We start from the raw sequence: 25,697 nt of genomic DNA, 5'->3' as shown, positions 1-25,697 counted from the left end.
CCTTAGAGAGGCCATCTAGTCCAGTGACCTCAAATTCAAATAAAAATAGGGGCCACTAATCCATACATAAGGATCCCTATGGACAACATATTGACTTTTTAAAAATATATTAGGTATGTTTTATATTATTTCCACTATTTTTTATTTAATATTTTATTTTTCCCCAGTCACATGTAAAAACAAATTTAACTTTTTTTTTTCAAATTTTGAGTTCCAAATTCTCTCCCTTCCTCCCTCTCCTCTCCCGCATTGAGAAGGCAAGCAACTTGACAGAGGTTATACATGTGTAGTCATGCAAAACACATTTCCATGTAACTCATGCTATGAAAGAAAACACAGACCAAAAGAAACCCAAAAATAAAGAAAGTAAGGAAAAGTATCTTCAATCTGCCTTCAGGCTTCGTCAATTCTTTCTCTGGAGATGGACAGCACCTTTCATCATAAGTCCTTCAGAATTGTCTTAGAACATTGTACTGCTGAGAATAGCTAAGTTATTCACAGTAGATCATCGTACAATATTGCTGTTACTGTGTACAATGTTCTCCTGGTTCTGCTCATTTCAATTCACATCAGTTCATGTAAGTCTTTCCAGATTTTTCTGAGGGCATCCTACCTGTCATTTCTTTTTTTTTTTTTTAACACTTGTCATTTCTTATAGCACCATAGCACTCTATCACAATCATATACAACAACTTGTTCAGACATTCCCCAATTGATGGGCATCCCCTCAATTGCCAATTCTTTGCCACCACTAAAAGAGCTGCTTAAATATTTTTGTACATATTTTTTTTTCTCTTTGGGATACAGACCTAGTAGTGGTATTGCTGGGTCAAAGGGTATCCATGGTTTTATAATCCTTTTATTTCCATTTATTTTGTTAAACATTTCTCAATTATATTTTAATCTGGCTTTGGACAGCACTAGGGAATGTTGTGGGCCCCATGCAGCCCTCAGGCTTTGTGTTGTACACCTGTGCTCCAGTCTAATCCCCTTATTTGTAGGGGAAAAGAAACTGAAGCCCAAAGGAGGAAGAGGTTAGTAAGTGTCTGAAGTTGGATTTGAACTCATGAAGATGAGTCTTGCTGGCTTTGGCTGCCCAAAATGTAATTAGAAGAGTGCTGATCTTAAAAGTCAGATGATTTGGGTTTAAGTCCTGGTATTGACACTAACTATGTGACTCTAGGCCACTTACTCAATTTCCTTGAGTTTCAATCTCCTATCTATAAAATGGGAATAATAATTGCATTACCCAACTTATCAGGTTGTGAGAAAAAGGTTTCATAAACCTTAATATGCCATATGTTGGCTGCAAGCTATTCTATTCTGTGGCTGAAGTAAAAAATATCACTCACGGTCTACATTACAATCAGCCATTTTTTTTTAAGTGAGACAATTGGGGTTAAGTGACTTGCGCAAGGTCACACAGCTAGTACGGTCAAGTGTTTGGTCTGAGGCAGGATTTGAACTTAGGTGCTCCTGACTTCAGGGCTGGTGCTCTATCCACTGTGCCACCTAGCTGCCCCCACAATCAGTCATTTAAAAGACATTTGAGCATCTACTACATTCGAAAGCACTGAATAGATGGCATGTGGGGCAGCTAGGGAGCACAGTGGATAGAGCCAGAAAGACCCGAGTTCAAATCCCACCTCAGATACTAGTTGTGTGACCCTGGGCAAGTCACTTAACTCTGTTTCCTCATCTGTAAAATGAGATGGAGAAGGAAATGGCAATCCACTCCAGTATCTTTGCCAAGAAAACCCCAAAGAGTCAAGCACGACTAAAACAATTGAACAACAACAGAAACATGAACCTTCAAGAAGCTTACCATCTAGTAACAGAAATAAGTGAGCAAAGGAATAATAATAATTGCTCACACAGATAGGCTTTTATACATAAGAGTTTATAAAATCACTGAATTGTCAAGTTCAAAGTGACTTCAGTGACCAGTTTGTCCAAACTGTCCCTGAAGAAGAATTCCCAACATAACATGGCAGTCATCCAGACTTTGCCTGAAGTCTTCCATTAAGGAAAAACTCACAGCTCCCCAGGCAGCCAATTTCATTTCAAAATAGCCTTCTTTGGAGGGTTTTCTTTATATCAAGCATAAATTTGCCTCTTTGGAACTTCTACCCTTTTGTGCCTTCTGGGGCCAAGAAAAACAAGCCTAACCACTTCTGGGGCATAGTCCTTCAAATATTTAAAGATTAGTTAATTTTGCTTATCACCTCCCAGACTGAATCTCTTAGTATCTACGTACCAGAGTTGTGAGGATCAAGTGTGATGATAATTACAAAGCACAGTGCCTGGCACACAATAAGTGCTACATAAATGTGGTTGTTTAGTTGTTTCAGCTAACCACATTTGGGGTTTTCTTGGCAGAGATACTGGAGTAGTCTGCCCATTTCCTTCTCCAGCTCATTTTACAGATAAGGAAACTGAGGCAGACAGGATTAAGTGACTTACCCAGGGTCACACAGCTAGTAAGTGTCTGAGGCCACTTGAACTCCATTCTTTCTGACTCCAGGCTCAGAGTTAGCTATTATTACACGACATGAACTCTAAGCCTTTTTTCCCTTTCAGTTGTTAACCTCTATATCTCACAAAACCCTTTATCCCATATCTAATGTCTTTTTTTCAGTTCTTTTTCAGTGTCTAAAATGATGTTAGGCAAAACAACATTAGAAGGGGGAGTCAGTTCCACTGGATCAATATCATAAACAAGGGAATAACTCAGGGGAGATGCTACCACTGTGCTCCAAACCCTAGCTCAGATAATCACTAACCATCTGCTTTACATTTTAGGCAAATGACTGCACAAATATAGCAAGAGAGGAGGGCATTACAGTGGGTTTGGTTAAAATATATTCATGGCAATGCTGTGAAATGATGCTAGAAAAGTGTATGGGATAACTTTCATATGAATGGTACCAAAGTCCTACGGGACTTCTAAGAAAGGCAAGATCATGTCCAGTTTAAGTAGCAAGGGAATGAGAATAATAACAGTAGCTCACATTTATTTAGCATTTTGCAGTTCACAAACGGCATTCTATTACAAGCCTATGAGGTCAGTAGTGCAAATACTACTACCCCCATTTTATAAATAAGGAAATTGAGATTGAGTGACCTGCTCACTATGCCATGATGAGTTACAAAGAGATTAAGTGACTTGCCTATTATTACACTGCAAATTCTTGACAATGTCAGGAAGGGAAGGCTTCAGGAAGAAAATGCCAGAGGCATTTTGACTGGAGGCAGCTAGGTGGCACAATGGATAGAGCAGTGGGCTTGGAATCAGAAAGACAACTCTTACTGAGTTCAAATCCAGCCTCTGACACTTAGCTGTATGATCCTGAGCAAGTCACTTAACCCTGTTTGTCTCAATTTCCATATCTGTGAAATGAGCTAGAAAAGGAAATGGCAAACAACTTGTTGTTTTTCAGTCGTTTCAATTGTGTCCAACTCTCTGTGACCTCATTTGGAGTTTTCTTGGCAAACAGACTGTAGTGGTTTGCCATCTCCTTCTTTAGCTCATTTTACGGACGCAGTAATTGAGGCAAAAGGAATTTAAGTGACTTGCCCAGGGTCACATCACGAGTCATAAATGTCTGAAGCCAAATTTGATCTCAGGTCTTCCTGATTCCAGGTCCAGCACTCTACCTACTATGCCATCATAAGGAAAATAGGAAATAGGGTCAGAAACTTGTGTGGGGTTAAGATAATAAGTTCTGTTTTAGATACGTCAAGCATTGGAAGGATATAAAGCAGGGAAGTAAGGATAAACATCTGAACCTCAGGAAAGAAGTCAAGGAGAGCTATCATGAACTTGGATTCATCTACAGAGATGATCACTAAACCCATGAGAATGGATGTGATCCCTCAGAAAGAGGGTATGGAAAAAAGAGGTCCATGGGCAGAACTTTGAAGAACACCCACAAAACACTGGTATAATGGGAAGACCACTGGGTTTAGAGTCTTTTGGGTAGAGGCTGCCATCCCAACCCTATCTGGGTGCTAGGCAAAGCACTTTGTCTCTTTCTTGGCCTCAATTTCCTCACTAGCAGCAGAGGTTCCCAAACTTAATTGGCCTACTACCTCCTTTTAAAAAAAATTATTCAGCGCCTCCTTGGAAATCTACTTTCTTTAATTTGCATCATTTCAAAAAACTACAAATTTTTTTAAATGACATCTTAAATTTAATAATTTATTGTAAATTTTTGGGTTTTTTCCGGCATTGAAATTAATTATTGATGCAATATTACACCATGTAACTGTATGGTATCATATTGCAAACAAGTCATCACACACACATATTCTTGCCTATGTAGGCTGGACTTTCCAACAATAAGTGACAGGCTCACCTGCCAACACTTACTTGTTAAGACTTGTTGGCGGATTTGACCACTGATAGGTTATAACTTGCATTTGGTGTGTTTATTTGAAAAATAATGTAACCACTATGACTTTAACTCTATTACACAAAAGAAACATGTAGGAACAGTTTTCCAACTGTTCTTCTTTTTCTTCTCTTTTCTTCTTTCCTTATGCTTCCATGGCCCCCTTATTTTTATTCAATGCCCTCCAATTGCACCCGAGGCTACCACATGCCCCTGGATTGTTCCATTACATACCACCCCCCACGGGGCTGTATTGCCTACTTTGGGAACCTATGGACTGGACCAGTGGTGGGGAACCTTCGGTCTTGAGGCCACATGTGGCCCTCTAGGTCCTCAAGCATTCTGTAATTCAGTCAAAGGGCCACACTTGAGGACCTAGAGGGCCACGTGTGGCCTCGAGGCCGCAGGTTCCCCATCCCTAGACTAGAACATATTAAAGATCTCTTCCAGCTCTAAATCCTATGACTCTGAGAGGACAGAAAAAAAGGGGGGGATTAATAGAGACCAAAGATAAGTTAATAAAGAACAGAGAAAAGGAATTTCTTTTGGCTTTCAGCCTAAATGCCCTCATCAAGAACCTCTAACCAGTCCACAGACTCATATCTGCCTACAACCCCTTGAACTTTCATTATGAAAGTAACATTTAGTGAGTTATTTCTCCTAAATTTAAATTCTCTCTCAGGAAAGGGAGAACAGAGAGCTCTGGTTCTCCTTGGAGGGGATGCTCATCTTGATGCCACGTGCTTAAAATCAATTACATTTGCTAACTCCTGCTAAATTAACCACAGAACAAAGGGTTTGCTTCTGCATACCCTTGACTCCTTAAGCACTTTAAGGCTTTCAAGATGAATTTATCCAGACAGGCATAATTTATCTGACTAAAATGCTGGGAATAACTATTCACTGTATCAATATAATTAGAGCAACATTAATTTTCAAATTACATACATCAGAGACAGTAATTAACAATAACATACACCTAATATTCCACCCTCTCCTCTTTTAAGGGTGTTCTACATAAAAGCAACGTGAGCTGGCTCTGTAAGGAGCCAACTTGTGAGGTGGAACACTAGGATATAATAGAGAGACAGGCTGATATGACAGGAAGAGCAACAGAAGGAGAGTCAGGAGAGACCTGGGTTCAAATCCTCCCTTGGATATGTATTAGCTATGGTACCCTCAGCCTCATATTCCTCATCTGTAACATGGGAATAATCATATATTCAAATCTTTCCCTCACAGGATTGTTGTTCGTAAAGACAATCTACAAAAAGTGTTTTGCAAACTTTAAAGTGGCACGTGATCCCAGTAAAGTTCTGGGTTTCTAACCCTGACTTGCATATCCTTGACCAAATCATTTAACCTTGCTAGGTCTTAATTTCCGATCCTGTTAACACACTAGCATGTGCACATACATACACACACATACACACGCACACACACACACTTTCTTTTTTTTTTTCCCATCAATGCAGAAAAACTACTCCCTCTACCAATGCAAATTAGCAATTCTTCTGTAATCTAGTCTTAGACAGTTGTCTAGGGCACTGAGAGGTTTAGGTGACAACTAATATGACCAGATCTCAAGCCTGATGATCTTCCTGGCTTCAAAGCTAGCCTTCTATCAACTATAACATTCTATCTACTGGGTGAAAGGGTCCTGATAATCAATATCTTTAATCAAATACTATAGTGAGGAATAAATGAGAATATATGCGTGAAAATGCTTAGAAAAGTATAAAACACTACGCAAATGTGATGCCCACTTGGTGAGAAGGAGATTACTGAATATTCACACATCCTAGACCCTGCTTTGACATTCATGCTGTGTCTTCCCCACACTTTGTTTAATTGAGTTCAGATATCAGACACTCACAAAGTCATAAAAAATTTAAAAGGCTTCCTCAAGCTAAGGCAAGATGCCCAAATTCTAGGTGAGAAAAAGTAGGAGAAGGTAAAGCTTCAAGACCTTGGAATAACACTTGAGTTGATTTCCATGAAGAAACACCTTCCATCCCAAACTCAACACACAAACTGCCTCTGTTTGGCATTCAAAGCCCTTCATTACCTGGCCCCTTCCTACATTTCCCAATTTCTTACACTTTACTTCACTCCCTCAACTCAACAACACTGTCACTGGCCTCTTGCTGTTCCTCATGTACAACCCACCATCCATCCTTCAACATCTCAAGTTTTCACTGTGCCTCATCCCTGGACACTCTTTCCTCCTCACTTGGCCTCCTACCTTCCCTGGCTAACTCCCAAGTCTCAGCTAAAGTTTCAAATTCTGCAAGAAGTCTTTCCCAGCCCTCCTTAATTGTGATGTCTTCCTTCTGAGGCCATCCCCCCACCTAATTTATCCTGTGGTATACACACACGTATGTATATGTATGTTATGTATATGTGTGTTCATGTATTACATATATGTGTGTATCTATATAGATATATCTTGTTTGGACATAGTTGTCTCCCTCATTAGACTGGGAGCTCCTTGAAAACAAAAACTGGGTTTTGGGTTTTTTGGTGGTGGTTTTTTTTTTTTAATCTTTATGTTCCCAGGGCTTAGCATAATGGGCACATAATAGACACCCACAAAATGCCAAATAACTGTTAGAAACATGATACAGACAGTTCTCACTTTACATAAGTGAACAGTTTCACAGACTTCCATTTAAAGTGATTTTTATGTAACAAGGATTTACGTGTGGATGTGGGGAAGGGAGGGAAGGAGGCAGGAAGGGGGCCTGCAAGGCTGTCTGTGGAGGGGAGGGGGCAGGTAAATGTTCAAGGACACATGGGGGCCAGGGACAGAGAAGGGGAGGCACATGTGGGGTCTGAGGACAGACTCCAGCACAGATAGAAGGAAGACAGACATATAGGGTGGGCAGAGCTAAGGTCTCCTCTCTTGGTGCCAGGAGTCTCAAGCCAAGACTCCTATCAGGTGATACTGGAGGAGATGGCCTCTCCGAGCATCCATTCTTCTCCACATTTCCATTCTTCTGCTTTCACATGGAGATCTGTTATTGCTGTTGTTTAGGATTTGCGGGGGGAGGGGGGAGGCAAGGGGGTAAGAGGCCACAGAGACAAGGGTCAGGAGTAGAGAGAGAGCACAGTACTGTACAGTAAATATAGGAGTTTTTTTGAAATGCGAATTTCTTTCAGAATTCTGTGTAAAGGCAAATTTGCATAATATACATTTACATAAAGCAAGAACTGCCCGTACACTGATATATATAACTGTATCATGTATTCCTTTGGGATTTTCATTTTTAAAAACTGATAGTAGGTAGATTTTTGCTCATTAAAAAAAATAAAATTAAGTTTAAAAAAAAACCTAATGATGTTCAGAACTCTTGAGTAACATAATGACCAATCTTGACTCCAAAAGCCTTGGGAGAGATGTGGTCCTCAACATGGCAAATGTCAGACATGGCTAGACGATGTGTTGGCTTACTTTGCTTTATACAAAGCAGGGTTCTATGTGGAGAGAGGAGGAAGAAGGGCTTAGAAGAGACAATAATTTTAAAAGCATCAATAAAACTTTTTTTTTTAAATTAGGCATCTAGATGACCCAGTGGATGCAGCACAGGGCTTAGCATCAGGGAAGACCTGAGTTCAAATCTAACCTCAGATATTTAGCCATATGACCCTGGGCAAGTCACTTAATCTCTGTTTGCCTCAGTTTCCTCAACTGTAAAATAATGAGATAATAATAGTACTTACCTCCCCAGGTTGTTGCGAGGATCAAATAAGATATTAATTATAAAATGCTTAGTGGCTATATGGCACTTAGTAGATGCTATATAAATGTTAGCTATTATTAGTAGTATTAATTGATAGTGGATAAAAATTAGTAACTCTGGGGAGATGAAATAAACCATGAAATAATGGAAAGAGTGAGTATGGGCTCTGGAGGCAATCTTCATTTGTAAATTAAGGGGCCTGGCCCAGAATCTGGGCCTCTAAAGTCTTCTCCACTTCTAGATGTACGATCCACTTAGTAGCCAGAGATGTATTTGAATAACAGTTCTCTTCCTGGGTCGAAAAGTTTCATCATTTTTTAAAAAAATACAAATTCCATCTTTTGGTCCCCAAAGCAGATGTAGATAAGGCTGTCACAAGAGATAGTAAACAAGCATTCTGTTTGTGACTTGTATGAAATTGCAGGAAAAATGACCATTTCTGACAAATATTTCAGATAAAAGCAGAATTTTTTCAAGAAGCAAAACGGAAATATGAGAGTACCAGGCTCCACGTGGGAGGCTTATATATCCAAAATATTACTTTTCAAAGAAGTATGAATAAGTGAAGCATTAACTACGATTTAAAACAACTTTAAAAAATAAACATTTCTGTTCTCAAATAGAGCTCCATGGCAGGAGCCAGTGATCAACAGCCTAACTAGGAATATTTTCTTTTGGTGCAAAAACAATTTGGAGTGGGAACGAGGCACGGAGGACAATCACATTATAGTACAACCATGATTCCTAAGGGGTTTGGAAGAGAAGATGGCCTGGATTCAAATCCTGCCTCTGATGCTTACTACTTAGGAGAGTTATTTGATTTTTTTGGCCACAGTTTCTTCATCTATAAAATGAGGGTACTGGACTGGATGGTCTTTGAGGTCCCTTCTGGCCCTAAGACCTAGGATCTTAGGGTCCTAATAAAAGCCCTGGAGAAATAGACAATAGAAAAAAAAAAGCTGGAAAGGAATAGCAATAGAGTAATGGTTAAACACTGGCCCTGGAGTCAGGAAGACTCATCTTCCTGAGCTCAAATCCAGGGTCAGGCACTTACTAGCTGTGTGACTTTGGGCAAGTCACTTGACCCTGTTTACCTCAATCTCCTCATCTGTAAAAGGAGCTGGAGAAGGAAATGGCAAACCACTCCAGTTCTCTGCCAAGAAGACCCCAAATGAGGTCACAAAGAGTTGGACATGACTGAAAAATAACTGAAACTCTCAGGAAAGATGGAGTAGATAATAGGGACTACCAGGGGCAGCAACCACCTGGAGGACATGCGCTGGCTGAGGGCCATGCATCTCTTTCCAGGAAAAAAGTGCTCCCCAACCCCTGTATCAGCCCCATGCTGGTTATGGCCTCACCATGGACACTGGTCCTCATTTTACACTTGGACGTTGATTCAGAAACAGTTCTAGCAAAAGCATCATGAGGCTAACTTGAGGTAATAGATGCAAAGCACTTTGCAAGCCTTAAATCCTTATAGAAATGGCTGTTGTTGTTGCTGCTGCTGCTGCACTTGTCATCCTACAGTCACCATGCCTCCAATATGGAGATGACCTGACCTTTTTACTCCACTCCTGCTGAGCAATGTTTGTAGTACAATGCAGGGGTGTGCTGGTAAATGTTTAACAACCATTCCCTTTGAAGGGGGAAAAAAACATGCACACACACTTTTAATCTGCATCATTTGCACTTTCTTAAGTTTAGACAATCAACAAAACTAAACCAAAATCAAGCTGTGATTTTGTAGGATTACTGATTTCTGAGGTGCAAATACCTCACCGAGAAACTGAATAACTGGTTCTCTCAAGGGCCTTAGAGCTGGCACCAGCACACTCTGCTTCCAGCTAAAGATTTTAGGGCAGGCAGAAACGTCTGATCAGAGCATCTCACCAAAGCACTGCGGAATTAACTCTCTTGACTCGCTTGGATTGAAGATGCAACAAGGTAATATGTTAGTTTCTCAAGATTCAAATGTTTTTTTTTTGGTGCAAAACAATTAAATTTTAATCTACCACTGCATATGTTTCTAGCATTGATTTCTCAACTTTCTCTATCTCCTATTTCTTGAAACAACAAAACTACAACCCATCTACTGCTTCAAATATTATACATAATTGTTCACACAGTTAAATCAATGACTCAGTTCTCAGCATTTTAAGTCCAAAATGAATAGTATTTTTTTTCTAAATTCAGAATGCATAAAAGAAATTTAAGGGACAGGGAGGTGGCACAGTGGACAGAGCACTAGGCCTGGAGTCAAGAAGACCTGAGTTCAAATGTGGCCTCAGACATTTACTAGCTGTGTGACCTTGACCAAGTCCCTTAATCCTGTTTGTCTCAGTTTCTTCATCTGTAAAATGAGCTGGAGAGAGAAATGCAAATCACACCAGTATCTTTGCCAAGAAAACCCCAAATGGAGTCACAAAGAACTGGACACCACTTAAGAACAACAAAAGAAATTTAACCAGTGTAACATAGATACCACAACAAAGAGGCTAAAAGTTGCCCCAAACCATCTCAGCTAACAAAAATATGTTCTAAGTGGAGAAAAACGGAAACCTGAGGTAATATCAATTTAATGAATAAATTAACTTTGTAAAATGTTTAGCAAGGAAAATGACAGAGTTTACAAATAGTATGTATCATTTCAGAAAAGAATGAAAAAAAAAAAAACCAGCCCACAAGCTATATCTGAGATCTCCACTTTCATGTACAATCAATCCTCCTGTTCTCTTCTACTGTGTATGTGGAAATATCCATTTTATTTGATGTATATTAGATTCAGGATAAAGACTTCTAAAAATGACAAAACTCACAAAGCCACGGAAGGGAATACCAGGCTACAGCAACTGGCTTAATACCCAATTAAAGCAGATCATTCCTATGCATTTATAGAAGGGACTAAAAAGACAAAAGGTCTATATGATAAAGCAAAGATCGGCCAGGCTTTCCATAATGATGTATTCTCATCATCAATGACATTTGTACTCCACCAATCATATGTGTGATATCACTCACTGAACAAGCTTTTATTAAGTATATGTCAGACCTCAGGGTAGGTGCGGTAGATTGAAATAAAAATATAGAATTCCTGCTCCCAAGGAAATTACATTGCAATAAGGGAAACAAGTATATGTGTGTGTGTGTGTGTGTGTATATCTATATATCTATATCTATCTATCTATATATAGATAGATCTAGATATACACACACACATAAATATCAAAAACTCTACTGCTTTAAAATGTATAGAAAAATGTACACTAAATTAGTCACAAATTGAGCATTCGTAAGCTTGTAAACGCATAGCAATGTCTTAGTGAGGCCAGCTTCTTACACTCACCTACATACAGTGAAATTGGAGATAATAGAGAACTCAGTCAAATTTATAAGACTACAAGTCACTCCTCAATTGAAATGATACAAACAGGCAGTTTTAAGAAGAAATCAAAGCAATGTGTAGTCATATGAAAAAATACTTTAAATCACTATTGATTTCAGAAATGCAAATTAAAACAATTCTGAGGTACCACCTCACACTTATCAGACTGGCTAACATGACAGAAAAGGAAAACGACAGATGTTGGCAGGGATATGGGAAAATTGGGACACTAATGCACTACTGGTAGAGTTGTGAACTGATCCAAATATTCTGGAGAGCAATTTGGAATTACGCCCAAAGGGCTATCAAACTGTGCATAACCTTTGACCCACCAATACTGCTACTAAGTCTATATCCCCAAAGAGATCAAAGAAAAGGAAAAAGGACCTGTATGTACAAAAGTTATTTATAGTAGCTCTTTTTGTGGTGGCAAAGAATTGGAAATTAAGGGGATGCTCATCAACTGAGGGATGACTAAACAAATAGTGGTATACAATTGTGATGGAGTACTATTATACTGTAAGAAATGATGAGCAAGCTGATATCAGAAAAACTTGGAAAGACTCATATGAACTGCAGCGAAGTGAAATGAGTGGAACCAGTAGAACACTGTACACAGTAACAGCAATATTGTATAATGATCAACCGTGAATGACTCAGCTATTCTTAGCAATCCAATGATTTAAAACAATTCTGAAAGACTCACAAAGAGAAAAGCTATCCATCTCCAGAAAAAGAACTGAGAGAGTCTGAATGCAGATCAAAGAATACTTTTTCACTTTCTTTGCTTTTGGGTTTTTTGGGGGGGTTTTTTTGGTCTATTTTCTTTTGCAACATGACTAATAAGAAAATATGTTTTGCATGACTTCACATGTATAATTGATATCAAATTGCTTGCTTTCTCAATAGGTGGGGGAGGGATTACAGTAAGAGAGAGAATTTGGAAGTCAAAAATGTTTTAAAAGAATGTTACAAAAATTTTTTTACAATATATTGTGGGAAATAAAAGAAAATGGAGATAATAATATCACCTAGCTCCCAGGGTTGTTGAGACATTAAATGAGATAGTGATTGTTAAGCACTTCTCAGGGCCTGACACTCAGTGAGCACTACATAAATGTTAGTTATTATTACTATTGTTTATGCTAACTCATATAATGAGAAATTATGTTGAAAAGAGAATCATCACGTGGGGTAACATGAATTGCATCTTCCCCTGGGTTCCCATCTTTTAAGAGAACAATGTTCTTCCAAATCATAGTTTATAAAACCAACCATCCAATATTTATTAAACCCCTAGTATGTGCCAACCATTGTGCAAGACTCTGCACTCCACAAGTACGAAAAAAGAAAAGAAACAATCCCAACTCACAAGGAGTGCACGTCCTGATAAGTGACATAAGTCCACGTAAAAATACATACAGCATAAATATAAAGTTGATCAATGCAAATTATGTACAAAATAGTTAAATACAAAGTCTTTTGGGAGGGAAGGCACTAGCAGCCAGGGGGATTAGGAAAGATTTCATACAGGAGATGATTTCTGAACTACATCTTAAAAGAAGAGAAGACAGAGATAAGTCCCCTTCCAAAAAATATTAAAATAATCTTCTAATGGACTCTATGATAAACTCTCCCACATAAGCACCATGAATGTAAGCTTCGAGAGAGTAAGGATGGTTTCATTCTTTGTATTTATATTCCTGGATACATCCCTGGAACGTATTAGGCACTTAATACTTATTGACTGATTGCCTGGTGTTAGCTTCTATTCTGTTTAGCTGCAGAAGAATTAGCAGACAATTAAAATTCAGAAATTTGCACTTTCATGAATTTTTTATTGATAAAAGTACAGGAGTCCTCTGTCCTCTCCTTCCTCCATGACTTTGTTCATGTTGTACTTCATGGACTACCCCCTTCTTAGTTTACTCATCTGTTAAATGAAGAAACTGAAATGAATGACTTTGAAGGCTCCAACTAACTCTAAATCTATGATATTCTGAACCGTTATCTCTTTTAACATTATCCTCCCACTGTCTTTAATAGTCAGGTCAGGCATGATCTCCTTCATGAACACCTTTACCAGCTAAAAATGATTCCCATTTCTTTGAACCTCTCAAGTCACTCTGTTCCACGTCTCCTACAGATTTAATCATTTGTCACATGAGCAATATGATTCCTATTTTATTTTCTCAAATAACTATTTCAAAATTTACATAACTTTATTATTTAAAAGGAATAGCAAGTTGTATATTACAGATTCATAGTTTCAAGCGCAATCACCTTTTTTTATTATACTGTGTTATGGAAATGCTTGAATATGGAAATTCCATGAATAAAAAAATTAAATAACTTAAAAATTTTTTAAATTCCATAAATAAAAAAATTAAATAAATTAAAAATTTTAAAAATCAGTATTTCATATGACCTGATGCTTTAATGTATAAAGATCACAGAATCATCAGAGCTGGAAGGGACCTAGTAGCAAGGACAAAGACAAAAACCAGTGTCCCTGCTCTCAAGGAGCTAACATTCTACTCTCTCCATGGCCATTCATATGGACTTTTTAATAATTTCCTAACAAGTATTCCTACTGCCATCCCCAATCCTGATCTCACTTATAAAATAAATGTAAATAGAACTTAGGAAAATGAAGTCAGGAATAGCAATTAGACCATATCAAATATAAACAGAAAGTCCATGCTGAAGTGAAGGCATTTAGCAAGTGATATTCACGATCTCAGAAAAGAAAAGATATAAAGAAAAAAAAAGATAAGAGGCAGTGCTATTATGAAAGAAAGGGCATCCACCCACCATCTGCCTTCTCCACTGGAACCACACAAAGTCACAACATTATGCTGATTAGGGGCCACTACAAATTCGTGTTATCTAGCCTCAGCAGGCCTCCATAACTGCCCTCCCCTCATTGATTTGTAGCAGTCATTCTGACAAGATTTGGACCAGCTGCCTTGTGAAGCTGCTAAAGACCATAGGAGTTGAATTCCTTTCCAGGTCAGAAAGAGACAAAGTTATCATGGGACAGGAATTGCCCTGGCAGAATCTTCCACTAGAGTGGCAGTTGTTAATTCTCTCTGGAGAGGGACATGGGGAAGTGTGGAAAGAGTGAGCAACAGCAAACAAAGAAGCAAACGTGGGACTTTCCAAGGGGCTGACCATGCGTAGTAGTGGCTGTAGGCTTTCCCTCTCCCAGCCTCACCCCTCCAAAAGGGAGTGACTGAATTTATAGCTATTCAGAGAAATCAATGAAACAATGGTGAATTTACTCAACTCCCTGTTTCTCTCTTCTGTTTTAGTGTTGAATACAAAGATGAGTATGGTTCATTACTCAGTGTTTCTCTACTATTTTAAATTTGCTCACTGTTTCTTTGTAATTTTTAAAAATGGTTTTCTAGATAAAGATAAGGTTATTTTAATTACAACCTGAGTAGGCTTTCTTTCTTTCTTTTTTTTTTTTTTTTTTGGTTATACAGACTGTGATGGGGGTGGAAGGTATAAGGAGGGAAAAACCTATAGATCATTGCCTACACAAAGACAACTATCAAAAGTGCTGGTGTCTATGGGACCTACCTATCTTTTTACCTCCTTGGGGGTACATGTCTAGCTGAGACATCACTAGGTCAAAGGCCTTTATTATTTATTGTAAAAGCCTCCTTTACTGGTCTCTCAGCCTCAAGACATTTACCTCCAGGATGTCCATCAAATAGAGAATGGCTGAACAAGTTGTTACATAACATTGTGATGGAATATGTGTGATGGAAATGATGAGCAGGATGCTCTCAGAAAAACCTGTAAAGACTTATGTGAACTGATACAAAATGTAATGAACAGAACCAGGAGAACATTGTACACAGGAACGGCAATATTGTACAATGATCAACTGTGAATAACTTAGCTACTCTCAGCAATACAATGATCCAAGACAATTCTGAAGGACTTATGATCAAACATGCTATCTCCAAAGAATGAACTGATGGAGTCTGAATGCATATGGAAGCATACTTTTTCTTTACTTTATTTTTCTTGGTTTTTTTTGTCTGTTTTCTTTCTTAACATGACTAACAAGGAAATATGTTTTGCATGACTATACATGTATAACCTATATCAATTTGCTTGCCTTCTCAATTGGGGAGGAAGGAAGGGGAGAATTTGGAACTCAAAAAATTTTTAATAAATGTTAAAAACTGTTTTTACAAATAATTGGGCAAAAACAAAATATCAAATTTTTGACATTTTCCTCTTCTATTTCATCCCTCACATAAGTGCCAAGATAATCTTCCTAATTCACAAATCTGACCCCAAAGTCTTCAGTGGTCCATAAAATAATATACCAAAAAATATATATACAAGTTCCTCAGCCTGGCATTTAAGCCCTTCCATGTCTGGCTCCAAGTTATCTTTTTGGGATTACCTCACATTGTTCCTCCTCTCACACATTACATTCCAGGCAACATGGACTCCTAATTGTTCTTCAATTTCAACTTGCCCTCTCCCATCTCTAGACATTCATGTAGCCTATCTCTACCCCTCCCACTTGGAAAACACTCTCTGTATCTCAGCCTATTGAAATATTTTTCATTCCTTTGAGACCTAGCTTATATAACCTCTTCCAAAGAGCCTCCCTTGAGCTGAAAGTGATTTCTCCAACCTTGAAATTTCTTCAGGTACTTTGTCTAGAACTTGTCTTTGCCTTCATTCCATTCTACCTTGCTAACATATTCATTTGTGTTATTTCCCCCCTGTTAGTTTTTGAGCTCCTTAAAGACAAGGGCTCAGTTGTTTTTCATCTTTGTATCATCAGGTCTCAGCACAGTTCCTTGTACAGGGTAGACACTTAATAAATGATCACTGAATAGAAATAAATTATAGAATGGGAAGGAGTGAGTGAAGGAAGATAGAAGGAAGATGAAGAATTCAAAGAAAATGAACACATTTGTGGAGGAAGTGACAGGGGTTGGGATGGAATGAACAGGTAGAAGGATTGGCTTGAACAAATAAAAGGAATACCCTTACCTTATACAGGTAGGAAAGAAGAAATAAAGAGCAATGCCATTTCTTAGCTCTGAAGTATAAAAGAAAGGGAATAGAAAAGACTGCTAAATCTACAGTCACAGACCTGAGTTTTGCTGGAAATAACCTCTAGTGCCCAAATAAACACAGTAAGTTAAGACAGACTCAGGATGCATGAAGCAGTTGAAACCTTTAATACGCTTCCTGTAGGAAGCAGGTGTGGAACTTGAGACGAGCACATATACCCTGCAGAAATGAGAACAAACCTTATATCCCTGTTTCCAGCCACAAGTCCCTCCTAGCTGACTTTCATTGGTAGAAGTCATCACAGGTCACAGACTTCCCAAAATGCCCACCTCATGTTCCCCTTGGTATGTTCTCTCCCTTCTTCATACATGGTATGTTCAGCAAATGGCCTCTTAACCCCACCCAGAGATGGAGAAGCTAGTATTCAGGAACCTACAGATGCTAAGTAAAGCTTAACCTTTGTCCTACTTTCAGCTTTTTTAATCACACCACCAGTTTCACCTGATTTTATCTGGTTCTTGAAGTTCAGAGCTACTTTCTTCTCAATTTCCTTATATGGAAATATAATTGTTTCTTATTTCTCACAGTTTGAATCCTGGCTGGGACCATTTACTACCTGTGTGACCATGGAAAAGTATCACCTCCCTGAACCTTAATTTCTTGATCTATAAGACAAAGGGGTTGCCTGAGATGGCCTCTAAGGTCACTTCCATGGTCCCATAATACTTTGGGAAGCTTGGAGCCAACCACAGCAACACTAATAGCAGCAGCTTACATTACAGTTTAGAAAGTGACCGTCTGTGAAAAAGGAATGGGGTAGCCACTGAGGAGAAACAACCAGGAGGGCAATGAACAACTTGTAAGTGTTGCCAAGTTATCAGGAAGAAACATGGTTGAGATTTTTGTGCTTTGATACATGAAATCCTTTTAGTGTCATTCCCACCTTAATGCATGTTCAACTAGAGTGAATACCTGGGAATAGGGCTACAGCTATTCCTCTGTGCTAGGCTGGGCAATTCTCAAGTTGATTCATACAATTAAGCCTTTCATACATAGCACACCCTACCTAATTATGTTGACCATGCACTCAACTTGGCCTCTTAATCCAGTATCCTATAAACAAAGTCTGTATTTTGGCCTTCCCCAGTGCTCTGTGGTAGGCAAACAGTGAACAGCGGCTACAAAAGACTCACATCCTGCTATACCAATCAATCAGTTGCTCACCCTTTATCTTGTGTCTACAAAAGAAGCTATAACACTTAGATTCTGCTCTGCTGACACATCTTGCACAAAGGGCATTTAGGAGTTATAAGTAGAAGCCTGAACAGGTCCTTCTGATTTCAAATGACATCCAGTTCCAAAACAACATATTACATTCAATTCCAACGGTATTTCCTATGAACCTAGTATGCTCTGGGGGGCTGGGAACACAAGGGAAAAAATGAAAAAAGGTTCCCACCACCACAAGCTTGCATTCCACTAAAGAATGCACAATTTAAACAGATTAATAAGTAGGATTTGAAGAGAGAGTGCACTATAACATGTAGGGTGTTTGGGAAAGATGTCCTATTGGAGGTGGTGCCTTAGTTGAGTTTTGAAGGATGCAAGGAATTCCCAGAAGTAGAGGTGAAAAGGGAGTGTATTCCAGACACTGAAGATAGTCAATAGAAAGACCTGGAGGTGGGAAATGGACTGCCAAGTTCAAGAAATAATAAAAAGGCCAGTTTGGGACTGGAATGGATAGAATGTGAAGGTAAATAAGCTGAAATGAGCCTGGAAAGATAAGGGAAATCCAGGTTGTGAAGGGTTTAAATGCCAAGCTGAGGAACTTGTATTTTATTCTGGAGGCAACAGAGAGTCAATAAAGATTCTTGGACACAGTACTGACATGTGTGGACCCATGCTGCAAAAAGATTGTTTTTATAGATGTATGGAGAATGTATTGGAGAACTGGAAACTGAAAGTCCAATTAGTAGACTATTGCTGTAGGCCAGGAGAGACATGATGACGGCCTTGAACTAGAACTAGAACTAGAATAATCACCCTAAGAGTAAAGAGACAGGAAACAATGTAAGATATACTATTGAAACATAATTAACAAGAAATGGAGATCTAAGGGAATGGGAAGAGTCATGGACAGCTCCAAGGTTGTGATTCTGGATGACTGGAAGGATGGTGTCATGCTCAAAAGAAATAGGGAAATTTGAAGGAAGGATGAGTTGGTGGAAAGGGGAAGATGCATTTCTTTTTTGGACATGGGGAGTCTGAGATGTCTATGGAATATCCAAATGGAGATGTCTAGTAGTGGGTGGGTGATGCAGGATTGGAGCTCAGGAGAGGAACGAGAGCTTGGGCGTAGACAGTTTAAAAGAGAGCATTTTCATTACAAGAACCCTGCACATAGTAGGAGCTCAATGAGTATCTATTGATTTGATTTTCTATGCAGCAATGAATTAGAGCCAGCATTTGCATGCAGATAAATTCTCAAAGGACCTCTGAAAAGCAGAGTTTAAAAACTTGACACACCATAAAATTTTCTCTTTAAATCCTCTAAGAAAATCTTTATTTTTTTTCCCCAGGTAAAGAACTATTGCAGTCCTGACTGCAAAACAGACTAAGCTTTGATGACAAATCACCCCACCTACAAAAGAACAACTGGCAGAGAACCTTCTGTCTCATGCACAGGTAAGGCAAAATCTCCCCCTCACCACATTCATACTTCCTTTAAAAATCACGATGACAGTTATTACATAGACTTTGTTTCAGCTTAAGAGAGCTTTAAGATTTAAAAAAAAAAGGAGGTGGTAAGGAAAAAAAGTGTCTATATTTATCTACCAAATCAGACACCACGGTGAGTAATAGCTGCCAGAAAGGTTGACTAGTATTAGAAACACATAATACATAGGAGGCAAAAGCCAACAAATGAGGCAGCAGCAATAAAACCCATGACCTCAGGAATGTGGAATGCCCAGAGTATGGATAACAAGTAAGGTGAATAAATGATACTTATGCAAGGAGAAAAATTTGAACTCACCTGAATCATTGAGACAATAGAATGGGATTCATGATTGGAATACAGTTTTTTAAGAGTATGTTTTATTCAAAAAGATAAAAGGATGATAAAAGGATGGAGATGGGGTGAAATAGCACTATATATTTAAAATGCAGGGATTTGAGGAAATCGTGAAATAAGAAAAGAGAATCATCATAGAGTCCAATAGAGAAAGAAACATAAGAGATAATTATCTATTACACTACAGACCACTTGGACAGAAGGAGAAAATAAGAAAGAAACATTTGGCTATAGATGACAAAAACTGGAACAAAAACAATGATCACCTGAACATCTGTTGGAGTGTTCTCTCAACCCAAAGTGAAGAAGCAACTAATACCATAAGTGCCTTAATGATAATTTTGTTCTTTAAAAGATGGAAGACAAGGTGAAATACACATCTGCACCTTATTCCGTGCAACAAGGGAAAACTGGCTGTTGAGACAGAAACAGTAGGAAAACAAAGAGGAAGCAACAATTTCACCTTTTTGTGGTTGTTCAGTTGTTTCAGTCATGTTGGGACTCTTCATGACCTCATTTGGAAACTGAGGCAAACAGGGTTAAGTGACTTGCCCAAGGTCACACAGCCAGTAACTGTTTGAGGTCAGACTGAACTCAAGAAAATGAGTCTTCTTGACTCCAGGGCCGGTGCTGTATCCACTGTACCGCCTCGCTTCCCCTAACAATTTCACCTTAGGAGTTGTAATAGGAGAGGAAAAGAAAGCCAGGCAGTCAGCCTCTAGATTTTCAGAAACCTTCACAAGAAGGTTTCACAGAAATGAGGGAGAAGATCCCACAGTCTAATAGTCTGCAAGCAAAGTCAGTTGAAAAGGGATGGGAAATTCTCAAGAACAAAATTCTCTTTCAATATTCTTTATTATAGGGGATGACTGTGGGAAACAGTTGGGGAGGATATAAGAGAAAATGGAGGTGATACAAAAACAAAAAATAATAAAATTTATAATTTTTTAAAAGTATGCAAATGATATCATCCATTATCCTAGCTTTTCTTTCATTCTTTATCTCTTCTGTAGTTTTTTTTTAAGAATTATCTTTTCAGTCTTTATTATTTATTTTCAGCTTCAACTCATTTTGAATTAGAATAATACTTCTACAGGACTGTGCCACGAGAAAGGATTGAAGGACAGCATAATAATAAAAATTCACATAGCACTTTTAAGGTTTGCAAAACACTTTACATATGCTATCTTATGTGGTTAATGCAACAATGCTGTGAGATAGGTGTTATTACTCCCATTTTACAAAAGAAGAAACTGAAGCTGAAAGAGGTTAGGTGACTTGCCCAGGGTCATGTAGCCAATAAGTGTTTGAATTAGGATTTGAACTCATGTCTTCCTGACTTCAAGTTTAACACTCTATCCAAGGCACATTGCTATAAGGATTGAATCAGAATCATTAATATTTAAAATGAGCTGAGGCTGGTAATTCTTAAATAGTTCTTTAAACTATATAGAGGAGAAAGGATGAAAGAAAAGGTAGGGGCAGCTAGGTGGCACAGTAAATAGAGCTCCCGGCTTGTAGTCAGGAGCACCTGAGTACAAATCTGGCCTCCGACACTTGACACTTACTAGCTGTGTGACCTTGGGCAAGTCACTTAACCCTGGTTCCCTCACCACCACCCCCAAAAAAAAGGTAGGATAATGGATGACAAAAAGAAGACAGAACCACTCAACTGTCTTATTTTACTTCTGTTTTCTCTGCCAAGAAGGAAACTCTGAATTAGAAAGCACAGAACAAAAATTATTAATAGTGACTTGAAACTCCCCCCAAAATATTTCAATCAGAGGTTGGTGTCCGTGAACTTTTAAAAAACCATTTTGACAGCTATACATCAATATAATTGGCTTCTTTTGTAATACTATATTTTTATCTTATGCATTTAAAAACACTATTTTAAGGAGTCCATAAGCTCCCACAACAACAAAAAAGGTTAAAACTATTTTGATAACTCTATGTGAAGATAACTGGAGTCTTTTGTAATGATTTCAGAGGACACATGACGAAGCATGCTACTGACCTCTTGACAGAGAGGTGATGGATTCAGGGAACAGGTTGAGACATATTTTTGGGCATGGCCAGTATGGGAATTCCTTTTGCTTGATGATGCACATTTGTAACAAGAGTTTTATTTTTCTTTTTTTCCTCAGTGGGTGGGGAGATGAAGGAGAGAAAGAAAATAGATTTTTGTTCATCAAAAAACCATAGGATTAAATTTTTAAAAAAGATTTGACAGATGTGATTGCTGAGTTATTACTTTCAGTTAAAAGAATATTTATGAAAGGGTTAGAAACTCTGTGATCCATAGGATCTTTTATTGTACCAGTTAAAATAGAAACAAGCCACTTTGTAATTTCTTTGTTTGTTGGGTTGCCATGACCAAAGAATTCATCACCAGTCTACTGGAGATAAGCTTCTTTGGTCCTTGGAAAGCAGGCTCAGGCATACTTGCAGCCTTTCCAGCATTGTAGAAATTCCTACTGCTTATGCTTTGCAGGCATACCCTTTGGGAATCAGGGACACCTCTACACTACAATGAGGCACAAGGGCAAAACTTCTGTAGAATTAGAACTATTCAGAAATAGAAAAGGCTGAACTTGGGAAGGTAGTAGGGTCCCTTTTCTGGGAGATCTTCAAGTGAAGGTTGAATGACTTCTTGGGTATGCCAAAGAGGGGATTTCTGTACAGATACCAATTGAATTAGCGAGTATAAGAGGTACCTTCCAGATCTAGAACTGAGTGATCAACACCAGTAGATAATGACGATGATGATGATGATAAGATGATCAGCATCTATTAAACATTTACTATATTCAAAGCACTGTGCTAAATACTGGGGATACAAAGAAAAGTAAATATAGTCCCTGCTCTCAAGGAACTCATAGTCAAATGGAAGAAATGACACCTATAGAAGTTATGTAATAAAAATAACATAATAATTTACATAGCATTTTGAGTTTTACAAAGTACTTTACATATATTATTTCATAGGATCCTCACAACAACCCTGTGAGGTCAATGTTATTATCATCCCATTTTACAGATAAAGAAATTGAGGCAGAAAGAGGTTAAGTGACTTGCCCTGGGTCACACTGCTAGTAAGTGCTTGAGGCAATACCTGGACTTCGGAGTCTTCCTAACTCCCAAGAGTTCAGCATTCTATCCACCAATGCCATCTGGCTGCCAGAGAAATATGAATGGACCCCAGTTCCACTAATCTTTTTATAGATGCATGATAATTAGATTGTTACTTATCTCCAAAAACCTCTTAATAAATATGAAATACCAGAAAGTTTAGAAGTATCCCATAAACAAGATTCAAAGAAATGGAAGGCCATGGCTTAAGAGAAAGCATCAGGTCTAGATTTCCTAAGTTAACTAGCACTAATACCTGGTAGGAAGGCATCAGCTCTACCGACCACAACAAATAAATTGCTAAAGAATCAAGTACACTTGGATTAATGAGGGAGGAATCTGTTGTGAGACTGCAGAAAAACCACAAGTCTAAGATAAAAAAACTCTCAGTTACATTCCAGGCTCTGACAGTCAGTCTGACATAATGGATAGGGTTTAAAGTCAGGAAGACCTGGGTTCAAATTCATTCTCTGACATTTACTAGAAATGTGATCATGGGCAAAAATTTTCATCTCTCAGCCTCAGAAAACTTTCTTGGACTCTATGTTATAGATTGGGTGAAAACCACATCCATGAAGGGAACTCCCACACTGGGCATTCACCAATGGGTAAAAATCACAGGTCCTTGATATAATTCTGGCTTTATGACCAACATTTGGGAGCCTTAATCCAATCACATAATTCATCAATATCTCGCATAATTTCCTCAAATGGGAAATAAGCCTATAGTAGTAATAACAGCACCACCCAACCTCGGCAGCCTGTGTTCTTTCTCTGCTGAGATCTTGTCTTTGAACTTTAAAGGTCTTTTGGTATCCAATTCATTTTTAGCAAAAGAGCATTAAGGTATTCCAGCAGATGGTTTCTATCTGAAGTTGGCAGCCACACACCTGGTGGGGACTATTTGATACAACTCACCAAAATAAAGGGCCTCATAAATTTGGGATGAGATCAACAACTTTCTACCTGCATCCATGTGCCTAAAGGTTAGCTGTTCTCATTTGCATGTCTTGATTTACAGATTCTTTTTGGGGAACAAATTGCTAAGGCTAAAACAATTTCTGTCTGATTTTTTTTTCTTTAATTAAATCTGCTGATAAGATCATCTAGTCTCCTGGCCATGTGCTAGCATTAAAATATTTTCTGTAGCAGAATGGTTTCCTTTCTATCTTTCCTTGGGAAAGTACAGACAAAGAACATCTTGAAGGTAGGAGCAGGTGAGTGTTAAACTCTTTCCATTAGCCTACTCCCTCCCCTTCCAAAAAAAATGTTCAAACAGCGGCCTAGTTTTCTAAAAGAGTCATTACTCTTCAAGAAGACCGATGCTAACACACTTTGACAATCATACTAATTAGGGAAAGCTTTTTGTCAATTGTGGTCCTCTGCTAGATGGTTAATGGAGTGAGCTTTTTATCTCCATTGTAAAGAGACCTTGTTTTCTAAATTAAGTGTCAGATGTAATTATGGAAGCCAGAGTACAAATCAGATTATGGGATCTATCCTAAGGGGCACAACTTAACACAACCAAGCTCCATATTCCTTTATGACTTTTATTCAAATGAGGCCAGCCCGTGTCCTCACTGCCTCCTGTTTTTCTCCCCTAAACTTTAAAAGCAGTAAGTACAGTGTTTTAAACACATTTTTTTTAAAGCAAGGCAATTCTGAAAACCAACAATCAAACCTGGCTATAGCATAAGAACTGGTTTCACCACCACTCCAACATTATACATGTTGAAGGGTTATTATCCTAAAGATTCCTACCCCAATCCCTTGCTGATGAACTGTTACATCACTCATCCCCCTTCTTTAATAGCAAAGCTATGCAGTTCTATCCTCAGTAAACCAGAAGCTAATTTCAAATCCTATTTACCTTGTAGGCTGTCTTACTTTTAATGTTTTTTTCATACAGCAATGTTTTTCTTAGATCACTAAAATATATGGTGGTAGTTAAATACAAAGGCAGTTTACCAATAAACTCCATCATGCTAAAGCAATATATCCCACAAAAAGGAAAAACATTCTCTATATTCTCTCTCTCTCTCTCTCACACACACACACACACACACACACACACATGCATGCACATGCACACGTAGTGTCCCAAAAGTCTTAGTGCTATTTTACCTCTCATAGACTTTTGGAATACTCTATGTATATGTATATGTATATGTATATGTATAGAAGGTATATATGTATGTGTATTGTGTATCTTAATTCAATATATAGCTGCCTCTGGAGGCTCTAAAATAAACCCCTATAATGTCAATTAGGCAACACATTTCTCTCTCTCTCTCTCTCTCTCTCTCTCTCTCTCTCTCTCTTTCTCTTTCTGTCTCTGTCTCTCTCTCTCCCTCCCTTGACTAGGCATCCCTATTTTGTCCAAGCAGAGAGTACAACATCCACTCATGGCCCACTCTTGCTCCTGACCAGCATGGAAGCTTTATCCCTCCTCCATTTAACCAGCTTGCCTCTCCACAGGCAGCCTGGTGACTTCTTTCCACCCCAGCCCCAATCTCCTGAGGGTTCACCATATCGGTACCAGCTTTAGGATGAACACCCTATCAGCTTTAACTTTACTGCAGCTCAGAACTCCCTCGTTCAAGCAATCCAGCAGCCTCAGTCTCTCAAGTAGCAGGGATTATGGGCATGTGCTCCCATGTCTGGCCCTGCTTTAATTTCAAATGCACAGAAACTAGCAATTCAGTTATGTGAAGCCAGTTATTGATTCTTAACCTTAGAGCAAATCCTATCACATTTCATAATTAGCAGTGAATCAACTCCATCCACTTAGTGTGTCTTATGGCAAGGAAGCGCTATCTGCCCATTTCCAAATTTAACCATCCACGTATGTCTACACATACATAACTGTCCTTGAAGGGATTCCAGCAAAATATGGAATATTTGAGGCTTCAAAG

General features: G+C 38.5%; 1 protein-coding gene across 4 annotated transcripts in view; it reads right to left on the bottom strand.

Moving 5' to 3' along the window:
• Positions 1-25,697, bottom strand: part of FAM160A1 (family with sequence similarity 160 member A1) — a 360,382-nt gene that overhangs the window by 113,375 nt on the left and 221,310 nt on the right. The gene's annotated exons all lie outside the window — the stretch shown is intronic.

Source organism: Vombatus ursinus, unplaced genomic scaffold (genome assembly GCF_900497805.2).
Source record: "Vombatus ursinus unplaced genomic scaffold, bare-nosed wombat genome assembly UNPS02014784.1, whole genome shotgun sequence".
Classification (NCBI taxonomy): domain Eukaryota; kingdom Metazoa; phylum Chordata; class Mammalia; order Diprotodontia; family Vombatidae; genus Vombatus; species Vombatus ursinus.
The sequence above is the reverse complement of the archived record's forward strand: the minus strand, read 5'-3'. Positions and strand labels throughout refer to the sequence as shown.